Here is a 20,857-nt window from a genome sequence, read left to right as displayed (position 1 = left end):
GGATTATGAAGGTCCTACCACCTAGTTTTAGATGTGATTCTTTGACAAAAAATTGTTATGAATGCAGGAAACTTTTAAATGAATTTGTGCTTTATTCACACCTATATATTATTGAATAATAATAATGAATATATGTATAAGATATTATTTATTTAGTGCACAAAATATCACTGCTTGATGCATTTAGGAATTTCACCCCTCCCTCCCTTGCAGTAATCCCACAGTATCCTTCTCCCATTTGATCACTGATAGATCTAGTGCATATGCATTATAGAAAATAAGAAGATATATGTGTATGTGTGTGTGTGTGTGTGTGTGTGTGTGTGTGTGCATGCATGTGTGTGTTTGAGGGAGAGAGATGCAGAGAGAGTTGGAGAATTCAAGGTTATAGAGACCTAGGAAACGAATTCAGATAGTAAGTGTCTAAGGTAGAATTTGAACTCAGGTCTTCTTGACTTCAACTCCAGGATATGAGTTTTCATGCCAACCCTAGAACAGAGTGAGCAGATGTGAGGATGTCCTTTTTGTGGTAATAAGACTTGTTCTTGCTTGGGAATCATGAAAGAATAGATGAGATGGATAAAGTGGAATCAGATAAGGAAGACTTTTGAAGGACAGGCAGAGGAGCTTGAATTTGATCTCATACACAGGTCATGAATATTCAGGTATTTCCAACAATAGACCACATGAGAAGAAATGTGTGTGTGTGTGTGTGTGTGTGTGTGTGTGTGTGTGTGTGTGTGTCTATGTTCTGTAGGATATTTATATTATAAATGGCCAAGGAATTATATAAAGTTGTAAAAGGGAGAAAAACCCAGTGTAATCAACCTTATTTATACTTGTGTCCATTTATGTACAGGGTTTAATGATCATCTAGGTGATGCAGTGGATAAAGCACCAAGTCTGTAGTCAAGAAGACTCATCTACAGAGTTGAAACTTGACCTCAGACATTTACTAGCTATGTGTCCCTGGGCAAGTCTCTTAATCCTATTTGCCTCAGTTTCTTCATCTTTAAGATGAACTGGGGAAGGAAATGGCAAATTGCTCCAGTATCTTTGCCAAGAAAACTCCCAAATAGGTCATGAAGGAAGACAACTAATAACCATCTGTGAATGAGCTGGTAAGAGCCCTGGGGTCAGAAGCCACCTCTGCTGCTATCTAGGTGACCTTGAACAAATTACTTAACTTCCCTAGGTTTCACCTTTCTCTTCTATGAAATGAAGGATTGGGTTACATGACCTCTGAGCAGCTAGTACATATAGTGGATCAAGCACTGGGTCTGGAGCCAGGAAGACTTGAGTTCAAATCCAGCCTAAGACATTTACTCAATGCATGACCCTGGGTAAGTCACAACTTTTTTTTTTTTAGATTTTTGGAAGGCAATGGGGTTAAGTGGCTTGCCCAAGGCCACACAGCTAGGTAATTATTAAGTGTCTGAGGCTGGATTTGAACTCAGGTACTCCTGACTCCAGGGCCAGTGCTCTATCCATTGTGCCACCTAGCCACCCCTAAGTCACAACTTCTTTATGTCTCAATTTCCTCAATTGTAAAATGTAGATAACAGAGTTATTATGAGAATCAAGTGAGATAATTTTGTACAAATTGTAAAATAAAACATTTGTAAAGTATTTAGAACAGTGATTGTCACTGTAATACTTGGTTCTCCTTCTCCCCCTCCTGCTTCCCTCTCTATTTTCCATGTCCGTAATCTCTTCTTGAGATTTGTGGAGAGTATGCTATCAGGACACATTTCATTTCTGCATCTAGGTTCATAGATATGATGGTAACTCTCACTTTCAGTTCTTAGAGGCCAGTGAAATAACATGTGAATGATAGACATTGAGGCAGAAGGGAACAAACTTTGGATCAGCTAAGAGTCAGAAGACATTGGTTCAAGTCTGGAGAATACCATTTTCCAACTATGTGATGGCAATCAAGTCACCTGTCTTGGTTACTTCATTTGTAAGATGGAGATAAATACAGTTTTGCACACTTACCTCACAGAATGAGGAAATTACTTTGTGAAAACTTAAAAAAAACTATATAGGTGAGTTGTTGCTACTTTTTCAGTCTTGTGGACCCAGATGTTGCTCAGAGTTTGCCTATGTAGCCAAAAATTTCTAGTTGACAGATGTTACACCTCCCAATTTATTAAGTATCCCCCCCCCAATATCTCCTGCTAGGTGACCCTTTGCATATTTGGTCTATTATTGGTTCATATGGGCTAGATCTAAGTTCAAGACTATGCAAGAGTGAAAAGAGGACTAGATTTATAAGTAGGGGATTTGGACTCAAACTTTGGTTCCATTATGTGGGTTTGTGGACTCCAAGAAGCATTTAATCCTGTGGGTCTCCTTTTCCTTATCTGTATAAAAAGAGAGTTAGACTAGGTGAGCTCTGAGGTTTTCCCAGTTTGAGAGCCATGGTCTTGTGATCTCACTCCAGATCTTAGCATTCTATGTACCCATTCTAGGAGCACACAAAGTCATCTCTCACCAACTTGGTACCCCTGCACAAAACAATCTCCTGCCCTGGGGGAGTGAAGAGGGAACAGCAGCTGCACTCTGGAACCCGAGTAGAAGGATTAGGATTCCAGCTGGTGGCCAGGGACCACAGAGACACTTGTCACAGGCAGGCTCCAAATGCACTTGGAATTTAGGGATGAAACCAGATAAAAATGTCCAAGAAGCAGCTGTCTGTGGGAGCTCTGCCAACACTGAGTAATTCAGAGGCTAATAAGAATGATCACCAGAATTTTAGCATTGGAAGAGACATCAGGGGCCATTTCATCCAACCTGTACCTGATCAAGCATTCCTATTGTTTGCTAACCTGAGGAGAAGTGTTCTCACCTGATCTCTGATGAGAAGGGGTTCCTCCTGAATAAAGATATCATCCATTACATTTTCAAATAACTGTATTCGAAAGATGTCCTCACATCAAACAGAAATCTGGGTCTCTGAAACCTCCACCCTCTGGGGCCAAGGAGATCAAGGATAATCTCCCTTGCACAAATCTCTACCTCTTCTTAGTTAAAAAGCTCTTTAGTATCAAATATTTCATCTGAGTCTTTCTTTTAAGTTTTATTGATGTACTTTATTTTTACATTACAAACATTTACAAATAACTCCCACTTGGTGTGAGGCCACTCATAACAAAGTAATAATACAATTAAGTAAATCTAAGAACAGTTACTTCATCTGAAAGTAGTGTTTGCAAGAGCTGTAGGACCCACCACCTCTCTATTAAATTATTTTATAAATGAAAAATATTTTCTCTCCTTCCCACTTCCTGTCCCACTGAAAAAAGAGAGAAAAAAAACAGTCATTGCATACTCAAGAAAATAAATTTCTTCATTCTCTCTCTCTCTCTCTCTCTCTCTCTCTCTATATATATATATATATATATATATACATATATATATATTTCAATTCATACCCTAAATCTCTCTCTCTCTCAGAAGATAGAGTATTTTTCATCCTTGGTCCTTTGGAATCATGAATGTCATAATTCTAAAAGCTTTCAAGCTTATTTGTCTTTATTGGAGTGATATTGTATAAATTGTTCTCTTGGTTCTACTAATTTCATTCTTATATTTATTTATTTTTTGCAAGGCAATGGGGTTAAGTGGCTTGCCCAAGGCCACACAGCTAGGTAATAATTAAGTGTCTGAGGCCAGATTTGAACTCAGGTACTCCTGACTCCAGGGCTGGTGCTCTATCCACTGCACCACCTAGCTGCCCCTACTCATTTCATTCTTATAAAAAATCTTTAAAATTGTTTTTAATAATATCGATGGGAGAGTGGAAATTGTTCTTTTAGTTCTATTTAATTTACTGCATATCATTTATATGTCTTTGCCTCTAACTCTTTGAAATTATCTATTTACTTAATTCTTACAATACAATAGTATCCCATCATTTATATACCATAACCTATTCAGTTTTTCCTCAAGTGATGGGCATCCCTTTAGTTTTCAGTTTTTTGACATCCCTCAAAAGAATTATTATAAATATTTTGTACAGACAGGATCATTTCCTATTTCTCTGATTACTTTGGGGAGGTAGGTCTAGGTGGTTGAGTTGGTATAAAAACTTTTGTTTCATAATTCCATCTTCTGATCCTCTCAAGAGCCCCAAGAGGTAGGAAGCATGGGGATTATGATTTCCATTTCACAGATGAAGAAACAGAGACTCAGAGTGACATAAATGCATAGAAAACTAGAGATGGAAAATCTTAGAGATCATCTATTTCTTCTCTCTTTTTAGAGTTGCAAAAAAGGGAGGCTTAGAGATGAACTCAAATACTTGTAATAAGTTAGTGACACCTTGAACCTTGGTCTACTGCTTGAAATCTAACTCCAAGTGAGTAAGCCAGCTCCTATTCTCTTATTACCTTCTCACTTGTGATAATTCAGTGAGCCTGCTCTATTCCTTGAGGAGTCTTGTGCCATCACCAGGACTAAACCCAGTATCATCGTGAGTGAACCATTTTCAAGAGCATGACTAATCATTTTCCTGACTTCACAATGAGAAGAAACAGTTATATCTTGATTCATTAGCTTCAGAGGAGGTGTTGGAGGAATGGAAAACAGCTGGAATTGACAGGCAAGTTTAAGAAAAGTGCCTCCAAAGTTAGGGAAAGTGCTAAACTTAAACATCAGGCTAGTACAACAGACTGGACAAGTAACATCTGTTAGACCTCACTGTCTGTATTCTGACAACAGAGACTTTACTCTTTATTATAACATTTGATTTAATCCATTTTATAATGCAGGGCATGAATGATAATTAAAGGACCTTCTACTAGAGCAGGGACCAAACTGGGTGCCTGAGCTTTATGAAATCTTGAAAAAACTTTTGGGAGTCCTTTTTAAATCTACACATTAACAAACAGTCATAGAATGCTGGAATTTGAAGGGACCTTAGTTTAACTCTTTTTGAAATGATTTCTGATGGCCAGGAGGAGAAGACACTTGCCTGTGGTCAGTATATACAGTTTACTGAAACTGAAATTCCCTGATTCTCAGGTCATGGTTTTTTCCTACTATGTTGCCTCTCAGAAAACTTTTATTATTGGGATATCTGGAAATTAGGATAGGTATATGAATTTCCCAATATTATTTTGGGCAGCTAGGTGGCTGGATAGAGCACCAGCCCTGGTGTTAGCAGGACCAGAGTTCAAATCCAATCTTATTTCGAAGATGGGAACTCTGAGACCCAGAAACATCTTATACAAAATCAAATGGGTCAGAGTTAGGATTAGAAATTTTTGCCTTGGAATTCCAAGTTTCTTGTTTATCCCTTCTTGTCCTTTTCCAGGGGGTGTGTGTGTGTGTGTGTGTGTGTGTGTGTGTGTGTGTGTGTTCATATGTGCTCCCAAGAGACTTTGGGGATAAAAAGCAGTTGCCTACCTCCCATTCTCCTTTTGCACTCACTGTGAGAAGCACGATCCTCCTCCTACTCGCCACTGTCTTTGGAGACAGGGGGCTTGATGTGGGGGTGGAACAAATTTGTGTATGCAGTTTTGAGTTGTGTGTATATATGCTTTAAAAAGATGCAATTGGTTTTTTCTTATAATGCAACATTAACCCCAGCAGGGCTTCAGGTCACTCAATGTCCCCCCACACATCTCCCCATGCCAGGCATGCCTCTCTGAGAATCCATGGGTGACTGGCCTTGGACATGGGGCTTCTGCAAAACCATTTAGAAAATTGTTCTCAGGGGGTGGAGATGACTCAAGGTGACCACATTCCCCTGTCTGATCACTGTCTCCAGTCGGGCAGGCTCCTAAAGCATTTGAACAAGGATGCTGGCCTGGCCTCATGGACTAACCCTCTCTATTAAGAAACCACAGACTGTCTGTGCTCCTTATAGAAATCCATTTCATTCAGAGTATCCACAAAATTTCAGGGCTTAACCAGAGACTGGTCCTCACATTCCATTCATGAATTCTAAAAATTTGGAGATTGTTGAAAAACAGCACAAACACCAAGTTTCTGAAATCCTGTCTTTCCTAAAGGATCATCTATTACAGTAAACTTTTGTGTATTATCTCAACCAGAGAGAAATTCAGAGTGAGTCATATCATTGTTGGCATTCCATTTTTCTAACTGATGGGATCTGATACAATTAAAGAAGGAAGACCTCAGAATTAAAGATCGATAGATGAAGAAAAGCAATCCTTTAAGGAGAAGCAAAGAAAAAACAAACCCAGCTAATTGAAGATGCATTTTCAATTAGATTGACTAAGCAGATGTCAATATCCCTGTCTGGTAAGAGAAGAACCATATGTTTCAAAGGTCTAGGAGGAGACCTTTATCAGAATACAGATTTTGCACTCAAAACCATGGATTATACCTTTTTGCCTCTCTTGGAAACTATGAAAGTCACTGGATTACTATGAAATCATTTCCTATGTTTTGTTTACTGTTTCTTCATGGAGGATAAGAGGGACCCTTTCCTGGTCCTCTTCAAAAAGAAGGTAAGGAATTCCTCTTCCCAATTTTATAATTTCTTCCTCTGTAAAAAGCAAAGATAGACTAAATCAGCTCTGAGGTCTTTGCTGGCTTTTGCATTTTGTGGTTTCTAGGGTTCATTAGGCAATGATATTCTGGGAGATTCTGGGATAGAACATTTGGTCCAGTCCACAGAGGCCTCTGAGTTAATGAGTCTTTATACTACAGCTTCTTACAGAAGTGACTGGTTGTGGAGTTTTCATCATAATAGATCACAGACATTGATCTTGGCAAAGATTACACCTTCAAGTGTTTGTTTCTATGCTCCACAAAGGACAAGAATGCCCAAGCAGCAATAGGGACATCTCAGTTGAAGTTTCCATTTCATGACTATTCAGCGATGTATCCACTGGCATTTTCTCTGGGCCTTTTCTGAGCCTATGGTTTGGTGATACTCATGGGGAAAAGAGATGAGACTCTTCTCATAGTTTATTTGAAAGTCTTGGGTTCTCTGGGATTACCAGGGGAGCCAGAGGTAGCTTTTCCTCTTTCCAATCTTTCATCCTTATTCCTCATCTCTTGTACCCCTCTGCCCCTTAAAAATATTCTAAAGTTCTTGGCCAGAATGTCATTTAGAAAGAGAATGAATTTTAACTAGGTCACAAAAATGAATATTTTTCTCTTGGCCATCCAGAGATTACTTTGAGTTTGGGGCAGAGCTACAATTTCTCTCTCCATAAGGAATCTTTTCCCTTAGGAGGGGAACAAACTCCATGAAGAATGACTAGAAAAATCCCTTGGGGCATAAATCTGGAATCTGGCCAATAGAGGGGTCAGAGGCAGGGCATACATCTTGCCCAGGCTGACAGTAGAAGTGTTGCATAATTAAATATAATTAAATGTACTTAGAACGAGTCCAACTTCATTATTACTAGCTGTATGTTGAGGTGAAATAATTGCCTGTGCTCAGTGGAAGGAAGCTAGGAAGGAGGGACTAGTTTTGTAGAAGAGTTATGATGGTTATCAGGTTGTGGTGAAAATTCATAGCTGATAGCTATGGAGCCTGTTCCAGGGAGCTGTCCTCCCAATTCTCATTTCAGAAGGGCTGGGAATTACTCTCCCTATCTTACATAATGGTGTTTTGTCTTTCATTTTCAAGGAAGACCACAACATCAAGAAGGTGATCCAAGAGAAGCACTTGAATTGGATTTGAGTGAGGGGGCGCTGTGCTATGTCACCAACCACACTTTCTCCTTCAGAGTCATCTGGGTCCAGTGGCCAGATGAATTGGGGCAACTGGGGATGATCCTGGATCAAGGCAATCAAGGTTAAATGATTTGCTCAAGGTCACACAGCTAGTGAATGGCAAGTGTCTGAGGCTAGGTTCAGACCCACATCCTCCTGACTCCAAAGTCAGTGCTCTATCCATTGTACCACTTGGCTGCCCAATTCTTACATATGGGAAACAGGAGACACAGAGAGGGTGGGAGACTCCCAAGGCCACAGCTAGGTGAACTAGGATTAAAATTCAGGGTCCCTTAAATTTCAGTCTAATACCTAATATATTAGATTTGGATTACTTACATATGAAGGCTTAAGAATAAACACTCAAAAGTACATTTAGACTTTGTTTTGAAACAAATACCTGTTTGAACCACATTAAATTCCCAAAGTTAGGACTGGCAATGGCCCTCCTACATGAACTAGACTAGGGAGCAGGAGACAAAGGATCTACTCCTAGATCTCATAGTAATTAGCTTGGACCAAATGATTTGAGCTCTCAGGCTCAGTGTTCTCACCTTTCCAATGGGAATAACAATACTAAACTTCTAGGATGTTGTATGGATCAAGTGAGATCATTGCTTTCAAAGATCCTTGGTAAATGCAAAGCTTAGTCTAAAGTATTATGAAAAATAATTTGCTATCACCAGTTTCCTCTTTTGGATTGGACTTATATTGGTGGAGAAATTTCCTTCTACCGTTGAAGGCTGACACCTCCTCTGCAATTTCTAGTCTTAAAGAGTTGTCTTGGGAATTGAGAGGTTAAGTAATTTGTTCTCATGTGGCCAGAATGTGTCTGAGGTGGGATTTCACCCTAGGCCCTTCCTGACTTTTTGACCTACTCTTGTATCCAATAACGGCCTCTTTTAATAGTTTCTTAACCTCTAAAATTCTCCTCTGAAGCCTCATTCCAGGGTGGCCATAACCTTGGGTCCTTGTAGGCTACTCCAGGGGAAGCAGTGTCTGCCAAGTCCTAGCAAGTTGGAAAGCTTTGAGACTGGACACAGTAATGGACTGTTTCTGTTCTGTGAATGTCATCCTAGGTCAGTGAATAGCAATGTGTCCCAGAAAATTGGTCACCCAGTGGTGTTTATTTTGGCCATGATTCCTCATGAGCACTATCTCTTAGGACAAGGAAGGGTTCTTATCTGCATGGAACAACCCCATGATCAAAATCACAACTTTCCCAAAACCCTCTAGTGAGGAGGGCATGAGGATGGTAACCATTGATAAGGATGTAGGTGCATCTGTCCTTCTCCCTGCTTTCTCCCACTCCCCACCTGTTTCCATTGTCAGCAGCCTGGTTCACTGTACTCAGTGATGTCCCCTATACCACTGAACCTTGACCTGATAGATTCTTTGCTTGCTGAATAGAAGCCAGCATGTTTAATTGCAGCTCAAGTTAGAAGAGGCCAAAAAAAAAAAAAAGATCTTTTGTTTTGTCAATGCTAAGACCAGGATTTGGCTCTGAAACTTTCTTGAACTCCTCAAGGGTGTGAGGCCTAGGAAAGAAAATGGGAATTGGGAACATCATCCCTTCTTCTTCAGCTTTTCTCACTGTTTAACAGAATCTAGAAAATTCCTAGGATAATATGTTAGTATAGAGAATCATGACCCAAGGGATCTCTAGGCAATGGAACTAGAAGAGGGAAAAAGTGATCTATTATTGCTTCCAATCACCTGAAAATAGAGTTGAACCTAGAGAGGGGCTTATCTAAGAGACGTACAGTTGTAGAATCATAGATTTTCAGAGTTGAAAGGGGACATTAGAGATCATTTAACCTAATACACACCTGAAGTAGAATTTTTCTACATCTTTAGGAAAGTAGTATAGCTCAAGTAATAGAATATTGGATTTAGAGTTGGAGGACCTGAGTTCAAATCCTATTCACCACCTGGATGATCTTAGGCAAATCATCATTTCCCTCCCTTTGGACTCAATTTCTTCATCTGTAGACTCAATTTCTTCATCTGTAAAATGAGATTCTTGAACTAGGTGACCAAGTTAGTTTTTCCTACCTCTAACATTATTATCCTATTATTGAGGAAAGTGATCTCCTCTTCTCTGCTTGAAAACTTCAAGTAATAGGGAATTATCTCCCTAATTACTTGTTGGACAGTTCTGATTATAGGCAGCCTTTCCTTGTATTTAATTGCAACCCATCTCCTCAATGTTTCTAGTTCCACCTTCTATAGACAAGAAAAATAATGAATCAATCAACAAACATTTATAAAGTGTTTATTACGTGCTTGGGGGAAAGAATCCTTTTGAAGAAAAGGAGATGTAGGTCCTGACTCTAATCACAAGGTATTCTTTTCATAACTTTGATAAATGTCTTTATTTCTGTAACTTGGTGGGAAACTCTCATCGTCCTTGTGTTGGACATTCAACCCCATTACTTTGGAGCTTATTTGGGAGGGCAGATGAAATTAGGAATGGTTGGGAGGGAGGTAAAGGGAAACTTGTTTCCCTTGACAATCTTTAAAGGTATTGGGACTACAAATACAAAAATAAGACAGTCCCTTTCCTTAAGGAAATCCTAGTGGGGGAGAGGAGGAGAGCAATGCCAGAGCCCTTCAGGATCAAGTTCCTTGCTACATCTTATCTCCTCCAGGCTCAACATCATTTCTTCTCACAAATTTCATAGGGCATGATTGCTAGTGCTCTCATCATTTTGCTCCTGAGTGACAGATGAGATCTGACAGGCAAAATAATTGTAGTTTAGAACTATTTAGAACTATTCAGTTATGCCCGACTCTTCATCACCCCATTATCAGGATTTCTTGGCAAAGATAATGGAGTAGTTTGCTATTTCCTTCTCCAGCTCCTTTGATAGGTGAGGAAACCAAGACAAATAGGGTTAAGTGACTTGCCCAGGGTTACACAACTAGAAAATATCTGAGGTTGGATTTGAACACATGGCAATGAATCCTCCTGATTCCAAACCCAGTGCTCTTTTCTTGCGCCACCTATACCAAATTGCTAAAAATTGGTTATTTTTAGCAGTGCTTATTTAGTAATAATGACTTTGCTAAGTGAATGAACAAGAAAAACTTCAGAAATATTTATTGAGTATCTAATATGCAAGACCTTGTTCTTAGCAAGACATAATTCTACCCTCAGAGGTTAGGCTTGGGGTAAGGAGGCAATAACCAAAGTGCAGATTTTTGCCAAAGCATCTACTCTACGTTGAAAAGTACCCATAAAGTGCCCTTAGCTGTTCCCCTTCAATTGGAGAGATCATGAAGCACCAATACAATTCTCCATCCCTTTGTGTGTGAACTAGAGGTCAAACCTTGCCCAGCCAAATCCTTCTGCACAAATATAAAGAAAAGCAATTACCTGGAAAAGACTGCCTGGGCTAGGAGAGTGAAGACTACCTGAGTACTAGTTAGCCCATAAATCATCCTCACCACATTGGATGTCAGAGGACTTCCTGTGGAATTATTTTCCTTGTCCATGTTGTGAGGAGAGTATTCAGACATAGGTCCAGTGAGGAGAGCGGCTATTGTTTTAGGGGATTAATAAAAAGCCCCAAGCAGATTACACAGTATCCACAATTTGCCTATTATGTGGCATATTTTAGCCCCCATTATCTTAAACACAAATCAGCCACTGTCTCTGTCCTCAGTGGGGATTAAATTCTATTGAGGGTATATATGTACAAAATGTAGGCAAATAAATAAGGTAAAAAAAAAAGTGAGAGGGAGACTAACACCTGGAGGTCCTAAGGGATGGTTTCATGAAGGAGATGGTTCTTAATTACAGACATTGAAGATGAGTCTTCTGAGAGGCCAAAAGCAGGGAAGTGTACAACTCTGGATTTCCCACAGTGCCTGGTAAATAACAGACCGGTTGTAAGTGGATGGAAACTATTTTACCTCTTAGGTCCTTAATGCTTTAGAGAGAGTGAGCTTATTGGATTTTTCTCATAGGCAAGAAAGTTTGGGGATAACATGGATATATGACAGCTTGGGGCTATTGAGTGGAAAGATATTGACTTCATCATTTTGCCTAATATGGTGACTGGCACATTGGAACTCAATAAATGCTTGTTGAATTGAATGGAATGGAATTTTTCTTCATGTCTTTGCCAAGGCATTATTACCACCTTGCTCAAGGAAAATTCTGCCTGACATTAACCTCTGATGAGGAAGAAGTCACTCATTTCTGGAATGAATCCTACTGAATATAGAAATAATTTTTTTCAACTGCTTTAGATATTTTTTTCTTGAAATTTGTAAAAATTATTTCTCCTTTGGGGAACTGAATTTTCTCTAAGTCTTCGTGGAATTTAGCAATTCTCAGTGTACCTATTAAGAGGAATCTCAAGGAAAGGATGAGACTTGGTCAAGAAACCAGGTCAACAGACTCAAAAAGAGAGGAAAAGCAAATAGTATTGCTGCCACCTGTTAATACTGGTGCTAGCAGCACAAAGTATTTTCCCTTAGCTATGACTTGTTAACAATGGAGCTAGTGGTATAGTAGGAGGCTTTGGAGATCTTTGGAAGAAGGCAGATTGTATAGAGAGAGATGCAACCAGAGATTAAGGTTGAATCTGAGTCTTTGGAGCAGAGTTTGTCCTGATGCCTAAAGGCAAGACATGACCACCACTCAGAGACAGAAGGAGCTTGCAGGGCTGGAACAGTTTGCAGGTATTCTTCCCTAGCATGAAGCACATGAATTTTGCTACCCATATTCTGAATTCCTTATTTATTGTTTCTACATCCCAAGAAGATTCAAGGGAAGTAGATCAAAGTGTTTCGTTCCTGGAAGCTTGAGAGAGAAGAGTTTGAGAAATAGGTCTTTTTTTTTAAAGTAAATGCCTTTTGCTTTACTATGATGTTACATGATTCATTCTTATTTGGTTAGAAGAGATTCATTGGAAATGTTTGTTCATGATTTTTGGATTAGGATAGATAATTGATTACTCCTTGAGTACCATGAAACTGGGAATTTCTTAAGGAGGGGTAGCTATATTATAAAACTTCCTTGATCCAAGCATTCATTTTGGGGGATATACAAAGGTATGAACTCTCCTTGTACCCAACTCGCTCAGGACAGGATTCCGACTGTGATGGATTGGGAGGGAATAGAAAGAGGTGGAGGTATTTGATGGTTCAAAGCTCACTAACATAGCTAAAGGCCCACAGGATACCTCCAAGAATCAAATCAGTGAATTCACCCACCTTTTTTCTCTGGCTCCTCTCTAATTTAGAGCAAGAGTATGCCTCTTTTCCCTCTGACTCTTAATCAGGATTCTCATTTGTACTTTCCTCCATTCCTCTCCAACCCCCATCCCCCCAGCAGTTGGGAGATAAATGAGTCTGCCTTATCATAAAATCCTACTGAAAGACCAAGAAAGGAGGAGGAAGGGAGGGATAGAGGAGGAGACAAAGGGAGACAGACAGACAGAGAAGAGAAGAATAAAATACTAAAACAGAAACATATATATAAAGTTGGAGATAGATGAATAGACATAAACAGACACAGTCTGAGAGATAGAAATAGAGAGCACTAGAAAGAGGGGGAGAAAGAGAATGAGAGAGAAAAAGACAGAGATCCAGAGGGAGAAACAGACAAAGAGGGATGATAGAGGGATAGAGAATAATAATAATAAAAAATAAGACAGGTAGGGAGATATAGGGAGAAGGGAAAGAGAAATAGAAAAGAGGGGAAAGAGGAAAGAACAGGAGAAAGAGGGAGAAGAAACACTTTAATAAGTCTTGCTAATGTCATTATTTGGTGGTAAATATTGCCTCATAAACAACCAAAATCTCTTTCCTCCCTATTGCCCTCTCTCCACAGACATACCTAGTGAAAGTGAAGCTTTCCTGCTTACCAGTGAGGAAACACAGAACTATTAGAGCTTAAGAGGCAATAGCAAGATGCAGTTCACTCTATGACTTTGACCTTAGTGTCAAAAATGACCAATCCTATAAATACACCAAGAGCTAGTGGTTGACTCTGGAAGAGTTGAAACAGAGCTCAAAGACATTTTGCTCTCAAGCACTGACTTCATCAACTGTAGCATTCATGCTGATTATTTGGGGATGGGTGCTTTTAATAACAAGACACAAATCAACAGCCCAGTTATCAGGATGTGGACTGTAGCTCTGGGTTGAGGGTCTGGACTGGATTTAGAGTGATGATAGTCTTTAGAGGTCATATAGTACAAGAATCTCATTTTGCCATTGAATAAATTAATGTCACCAGGAAGGAAGTGACTTGTCTTAGATAGTAAATGGCAGAATTGGTATCAGAGTACAGATCCCTTGATTTTCAATCCAAAGCTCTGTCTAAAGGAAAAATAGTTATATACTTAGAGCTTTCTGTAAGTTATCCACAAGGCTATTTACAAAACTATTTAGGTGTATCTAGAAAAGCTTCTCCTTTTTGTGGGAGGAGTTAATCATAAGGATTGATGATAAAAGAACTGATGCTAGGATTCGAAGCAGAGTCGTGTTCTCTAAAGAAGAGAATAAATTAACTTCTTGGAATTAGAGGATGGAGACAGAGAGACAGTGAGAAAGGAGGAAGGGGAGGGAGAGGGTGAGGGAGAGGGAGAGAGAATATAATGATATTATCTGCATATTTAAGGCAGTATTGAAATCATGGAGAGAAGTATCATGTGTGAGAGAATTCATATTTTAAGGCTGGAGTATAAAACTCCAGAGACCAAGTTTGGGGGTGCAATCTGGAAGAGGCTGTGATGATTTCTGGGTAGTAGTCTATCCAATCAGTGACACAACACTGGGAGTCCAGGAAGAGAAGGTGGTTCAGATGCTGTGTTATATACATCTAATCTAGATGTTAAATCTTGAGCTTCCTTATAGTTTCTGCAAAGGAAGATGACATGTAAGAATAGGGATAATGGCACAAATTGTCATAAGACAAGAATAATTGGGAGTGACAGGCTTTCTTCTTAGTCCTTAGGAGATAGAAAAGCCTCAAATCTACTCAAAACATTCATTAGGGATAAAGAGTTCCTGGAAGGATGAGGATCCAACTTTTATTAAGAATAAAAAAGAGAATAAGTCCTTATATAATACTTCTATATGTTCTAGGTCCTGTGGAAGGTACTTTACAAAAAATATCTCATTTGAGCCTTACAACAACCCTGGGAGGTAAGTGGAATAATTACACTCATTTTACAGTTGAGCAAGCTCAGGCTAACAGGTGAAGTGATTTTCCCAGGGTTGCATAGCTAGTGTCTGATGCCACATTTGAACTGAGGTTTTGCTTCCTTCTTAACCCTTTCCATATGAATGTGTTTCAAAATTTACAAAATTCATATCCGTTCTCTCATTTGATTCTCACAGTAATCCTGTGAGGGAGGAGGCAGGGCTGGGAGATTTATTCCCATCTTCTAGATAAGGAAATTGAGACTCAAACAGTTTAAATTACTTGCCTAGGGGCTAGTCATCAGTTATATGATAGGCATCTTTTTAGATATAAGGAACACAAAGGAGCAAATACAAGATTGCAGGAGGAGAAATTAGAGGGATCATCAGGAAAGTTTCCTCATAAGTAGTAGTTTCTGATCTGAACCTTGAAGGAAGCTAGGGAGTCTAAGGGGTGAAGAGAGGGAGGAGTACATTCTGTACAAAGACTCAGAGGGAAGAGATGATGTATCATATCATTTGTCTGGAAATAATGTTCAAAGGAAAGCAATGGGCAATGATCTTGGAAATGTAATTCAGAGTTAGATTCTGAACTTTTTAAAAATGCCAACAGGAGGTACTTGTTCTTTTTTCCCCAAGAGCAAGGGGGAGCCTCTAAAGGTTCTTTAGAAGAGCATCAAGAACCTTCTCCTGATAAGAATATTATTTTGGCTGCTGTGTAGAGCATGGTTTGGAGAAGGGAGAGGCTGGAAGCTGAGGCTAATTAAGAAACTGGCATTAATAAATAACAAGAACAAGACTGGAATTCAATTATGCTGACTAGAAATAAGAAAGAACTTCACAAAAGAATAAGCATTTAAAGAAATCTTAGAGACTTAGTCCAACATCTTCTTTTTGTTACTTTTTTCTTTAAAAATATGTTGAGGTTTTCTGTTTCTTCCATCACAATGTTATCCCATGTGCCCACCCCTTCCTTTTCCAGAGAGCCATCCTATTTGACAAATAGTATTTTTTTTTAAAAAAAGGAGAAAAAGTCAACACAATTGTTGCTCCAGTCAAAATGTTTAATATATGTATATTGATTGATGTCAAAGATATTTTGAGAGAATGTCTAAGAACTATAATCACCTTAATGGGATAAGCACATGTTTCAGATCGGAACTGATATTCTCTCTTCAATTATGAGAGATACTTTGTTAGACACAAAGATGATAAAAAAAAAAGGAGCTCTTGTTCTCAAGAAACTTATGTTCTATTGGAGTGGGGTGGAGGGGAAGGGAACAAAACATAAATAGTTGGGAAAATGCAAGATAACATGTTCTCAAAAAAGAAGTGGAAAAAATAAAAATAAATTGACATCAGGAAAGCAAGGACCATTTATAATCCTATTATTATCAAAATTCTCCTGTTTTTCATTTCAGGAATTTTCCTTGTTAAAGATCCTTTATCCTCACAATCCTAATTATGTCACGTGTTCCCTCAGCTGGATATCATTTTTTCAAAAAAAATTCACATTTGAATACAGAATATCTGTTCTAATCTGGAAAATGCACTTATCCCTAAAGTGATTATAATTTCTAGACATTATCTCACAGCATCTTTGACAAAAATCAATCAATATGTATTAAGCACCTATTTTGTATCTGTCCTGAGCTAGGCATGATTGGAGCATCAGAGAAAGAGAAATCATTGTCTTTCCGCTTTATTTAATGAGGCAGCTCTGGCACAATTTAAAAAAGTCTAGATTTGAACCCAGTTTCTCTGATTACATGTTCTGTTCCCAGTTGAATGACTTAACTTTTCAGATTAAGTGATTTAAAAGAGCTACTTCCAAGTCTTGACTATGCAATTAATAGTTGCATGACAACTTTGCTAGTTAAGTGAGATAAATGAATAAATTGAATCTCAGTTTCCTTCTTTAAAACAAATTCAATAATACCTCATAAGATCGTTGTGAGGAAGATGCTTTGACATCAATTTTAAAATATAATTATAACAACAACAACATAAATAACAACAGCTGCAACAGCAACACAATTAGACTCAGAGTCAGAATCTCCCATTCCAATTTCTTTCTGTCATTTACTAGGTGTATTATCTTAGGCAAATCACTGAACTATCCTGCTGTTAAACTCTGTGGAGTTCTCATTTTTCATTTGGCGGCTTCTGAATTTCCCCATCATTTTCATCAAACCAGTCTTGATGTTTGTGAGTGTTCTGACATGGATCAGTAAAGTCGATGCTATGCCAAATCTCTGAATTCTGCTTACTCCTTTTCTTCTCCACTGTTGCCAAAATTGTGTGTTGGTTCAGCTTTTCCAATAAGTTAGTAAGAAATGGTTTATATTTGGGGAGGTGCTCTAGTCTATTGACATTGAGTCTTCTGATAACTGTCTTACCTAGTAAATGTGAATGTTAAGCTGTGTGAAGGATTCTTTCAGTCTAATGGCAAGATAATCAAGCAGACTAGATGTGTCAGTTCAGGATGCACTTGGATGACCTTGGCATCTTTAATAGCTAGCCAAGCCCTAAGTACTCTATATTCACCTGTTTCACCCATCTTCATGGTTATTAGACCAAATTGTTCTCATCTGCCCATTCCTCTGGGGGAAGTCTTCATACACTTGAGGTAAATATTCCCTTAATTCACTGAATGGTTTGAGACTCCTCAGTAACCTTCAATCTGGCTTAGCTCATCTACCAAAATAGCTTCCTGGGTTTTAATTGCTCCTCATATTATAGCTTCCTGAAGCCACAGGTGAGAAGTGACTCAAGTGGTCACCAAAGATGGATAAGCAGCCCTGAAAAGGGATCAGCACCAGAAATACTAGTCTTCCCTGAACACACCCTACACTCCACAATTTACTATATTAGAAATTAAAAGGCAGGATTATTGTGAAGCTAGTTTTGACCTCACAGATTCCCTGAAAGGGTCTTGGGGAAACCTAGAGTCCTTAAATCATAGGTTGAGAACCATATCACACCAGTGGACTGAAATTCAAATAGAAATTACAGTCATTAAACCACATATAAGGATCTCTGCTATCATATTGTCTGTCCCCCCCCCCATAATTGGAGTTAAGTGACTTGTTCAAGGTCATATAGTTAATAAGTGTCTAAAATCAAATTAGAACTTAAGTCCTTCTGACTCCTGGGCCGGTGCTCTATCCACTGTGCAATCTAGCTGCCCCTTTTATATTGGCTTTAAAAAAGGAACATGCATTAAAATTATCTATGATCTATTGGATTTTTATTTATTTTGTTAAACATTTTCCAATCACATTTTCCAGCAGCATTCTCAAGTATTGTGCCCTACTACTTTGTTGCCTAGATAGACCTTGAAGTGCTTCGCAATTCTTAGATTTTGTGATTCTACAATCTCTTGTGGGGGGGGGGAAAGCCTGAACCAATATTTGTTTGTGTGTGCATTTGTGTGTGCATGCATCTGTGTCTCTGTGCATCTTTCATGTCCCTGACTCAGATGCTGCCCATTTGCAGGGACCTAGGCATCCATTCCCAGTGTTTGGTCTAACTTCCCTTTAACAGTAAAACAGTAAAACCCTTGGAGAGGGAAGGGGAGTATTTTGTCCTGTGCTGAGCCACATCTAGTCATTGGTGACTCACTCCCCCTAGAGCACTCCGCCCCCAGCAGCCCTGAGGAATGGGGTTTGGAAAGGGGGTAGGGGGAGATAATCAGCTTGGAGCAAGTGAAATGATGAGCTCCTAAAGAAAGTAAGGAAGGAGAGCCCAGCTGTGAGTAACAGCCCGAGGGTGGATTGAAGGTTAGGGAGGTGGGAAGAAAATGAACCTTTTTGACAGCTGCCACCACCTGGGATTCCATCATGTGCCAGAGGCCCTTACCCTGGAGTATTAGATTACACCTTCTATGTGCATGTGTGAGAGAAAGCTCTGGTGTGTGGGATTCACTTGACTAAGTCCCAGAAGGCTGCTTTGTGGAGAGGTAGGAGGTTACCTTCTGTATAGCCCACCTGCTAGGCTGGGTCTGGGAAGTCAAAGAGGCAGGGACGCAGTCCCATTCCCCCCAGCCCCTGTCCTCCCCCACTCAGTCTTGAATGACTGAGTCTCTCTTCTTGTGTTGAGGAGGAGAATTGTGAGCTTAAAGGAAAGCCAACCAAGGCAGTGTTTCAAAGAGAATGAAGCAAAATGCTGATCCCAAGGTTAACGAGAGTGTCAGACTGATGGGGCAGAAAATGAATTAATTGATTAATAAGAAATTAATAACAAAGCAAATGATCTCACTCTCTAGTATAGGACTCTAGCCAGAACATGCTCTGTCTTGCAAAGACTTGAGACTGGAGTTTGAGAAGGGCAGGGGTGAAAATTGTTTAGTGTATTGTTAGCTGTTCATGGTTCCTGTAATTGGACAGTTTCCCCTTGATGAAGATTTTGTCCTTCATCCATTTATTTATTCATTCATTCAACAAACATTATTTAAGTAGTTGCAATATACAATTTGAGAGGCACTTTGGTCTAGTGGGAGAGAGTTGACCTTGGAAACTTAATGTTCAAATTTCACCTCTGACATATTATCTATGCAACTCTGGGCAAGCTATACAGGAGGCAGGGAGGTGGCAGAACTAAAGTCAGGAATTCAGTTCAAAGTTAGTGTCAGACATGTAATAGTTGGGTGACACTGCACAAATCATATCACTTCTGCCTTAGTCTCCTCATCTACAAAATAAGGATAATAATAGTACCTTCCTCCTAGGGTTGTAAGAGATGAAATGAAATGAAATCGAAAAGCTATACAAACTTTAAAATGCTACATAAATGCTAACCATTTAATTATTATACTTGTTCTCTCAATAAGGGAAGCTAGGTGGCACGGTGGATAGAACACTGGGCTTGGAATCAGGAATTCTTATTTTCATGAGTTCAAATCCAGCCTCAAATACTAGCAGTATGATCCAGGGCAAGTCAATTAACTCTGTTTGCCTCAATTACTTCATCTATAAAATCAGGTGTACAGGGGCAGTTAGGTGGTACAGTGGATAGAGCACCAGCCTTGGAGTCAGGAGTACCTGAGTTCAAATCCAGCCTCATACATTTAATAATTGCCTAGCTGTGTGACCTTGGGCAAGCCACTTAACTCCACTGCCTTGCAAAAAAAACCAACAACATAAAATAAACACTATAAAATCAGGTGTAGAAGGGAATGGCAAACCATTCTAGTATATCTGCCAAAAAGAAAAGCCCCCAAATAGGGTTATGGAGAGTCAGATAACTGAAAAATGACTTAAAACCTCCCAGTACCCTAGACAACTCTCTAAGACTATGCATTACAAAATAGGTGTGGGTTCTGCATTGGTAGAGGGGACTTCCTTATTGCAAATTCTCTATGTTGCTAAAATCATAGTCCTAGGATATACAAATGAGCACAACCACACACCCACACAGTGTTGTGTGTGTGTGTGTGTGTGTGTGTGCAGTGAAACATAGATAATGTTAATTTGTGTTTTTCTAAGTCAGTATGTGTCTTGCAGGAATCTGTTTCAATTTGAATTTTACACTACTATCCTAGATTGTGCTTCTAGAAGAGACTTCAGACTCCGTCTAATCAAAGCTTTCCTTTTACTGGTGAGGAAACTGAGAACAAAGGAAGCTAAATCCAAGGAGTAGTATCAGAGGCAGAATCTGAACCTAGATTCTCTGACTCCAGAACTAGCAACTTTCTTCCCTAACTAATTTTAGACCATCTCCATCTAATAAAGAAAATGTAGTCTAGTATTTCAAAATATTCAGAATGTCATCATCATGAAGACATTGATTTTGTACAGGCCATCATTAGGAGAACTTTAGTGGAGGAGCTAAGGTTAAAGAGATCTATATCTCTCTGTCTCTCTCTGTCTCTCTGTCTGTCTATCTATCTACCTATCATCTATCTATCTATCTATCTATCTATCTATCTATCTATCTATCTATCTATCTATCTATATTTCAAGTCTAGAATACCTTCTCATAGGACTACATATTC

The sequence above is a fragment of the Macrotis lagotis genome, chromosome 1 (genome assembly GCF_037893015.1).
Source record: "Macrotis lagotis isolate mMagLag1 chromosome 1, bilby.v1.9.chrom.fasta, whole genome shotgun sequence".
NCBI classification, from domain to species: Eukaryota; Metazoa; Chordata; class Mammalia; order Peramelemorphia; family Peramelidae; genus Macrotis; species Macrotis lagotis.
Note: the sequence above shows the minus strand (reverse complement) of the source record.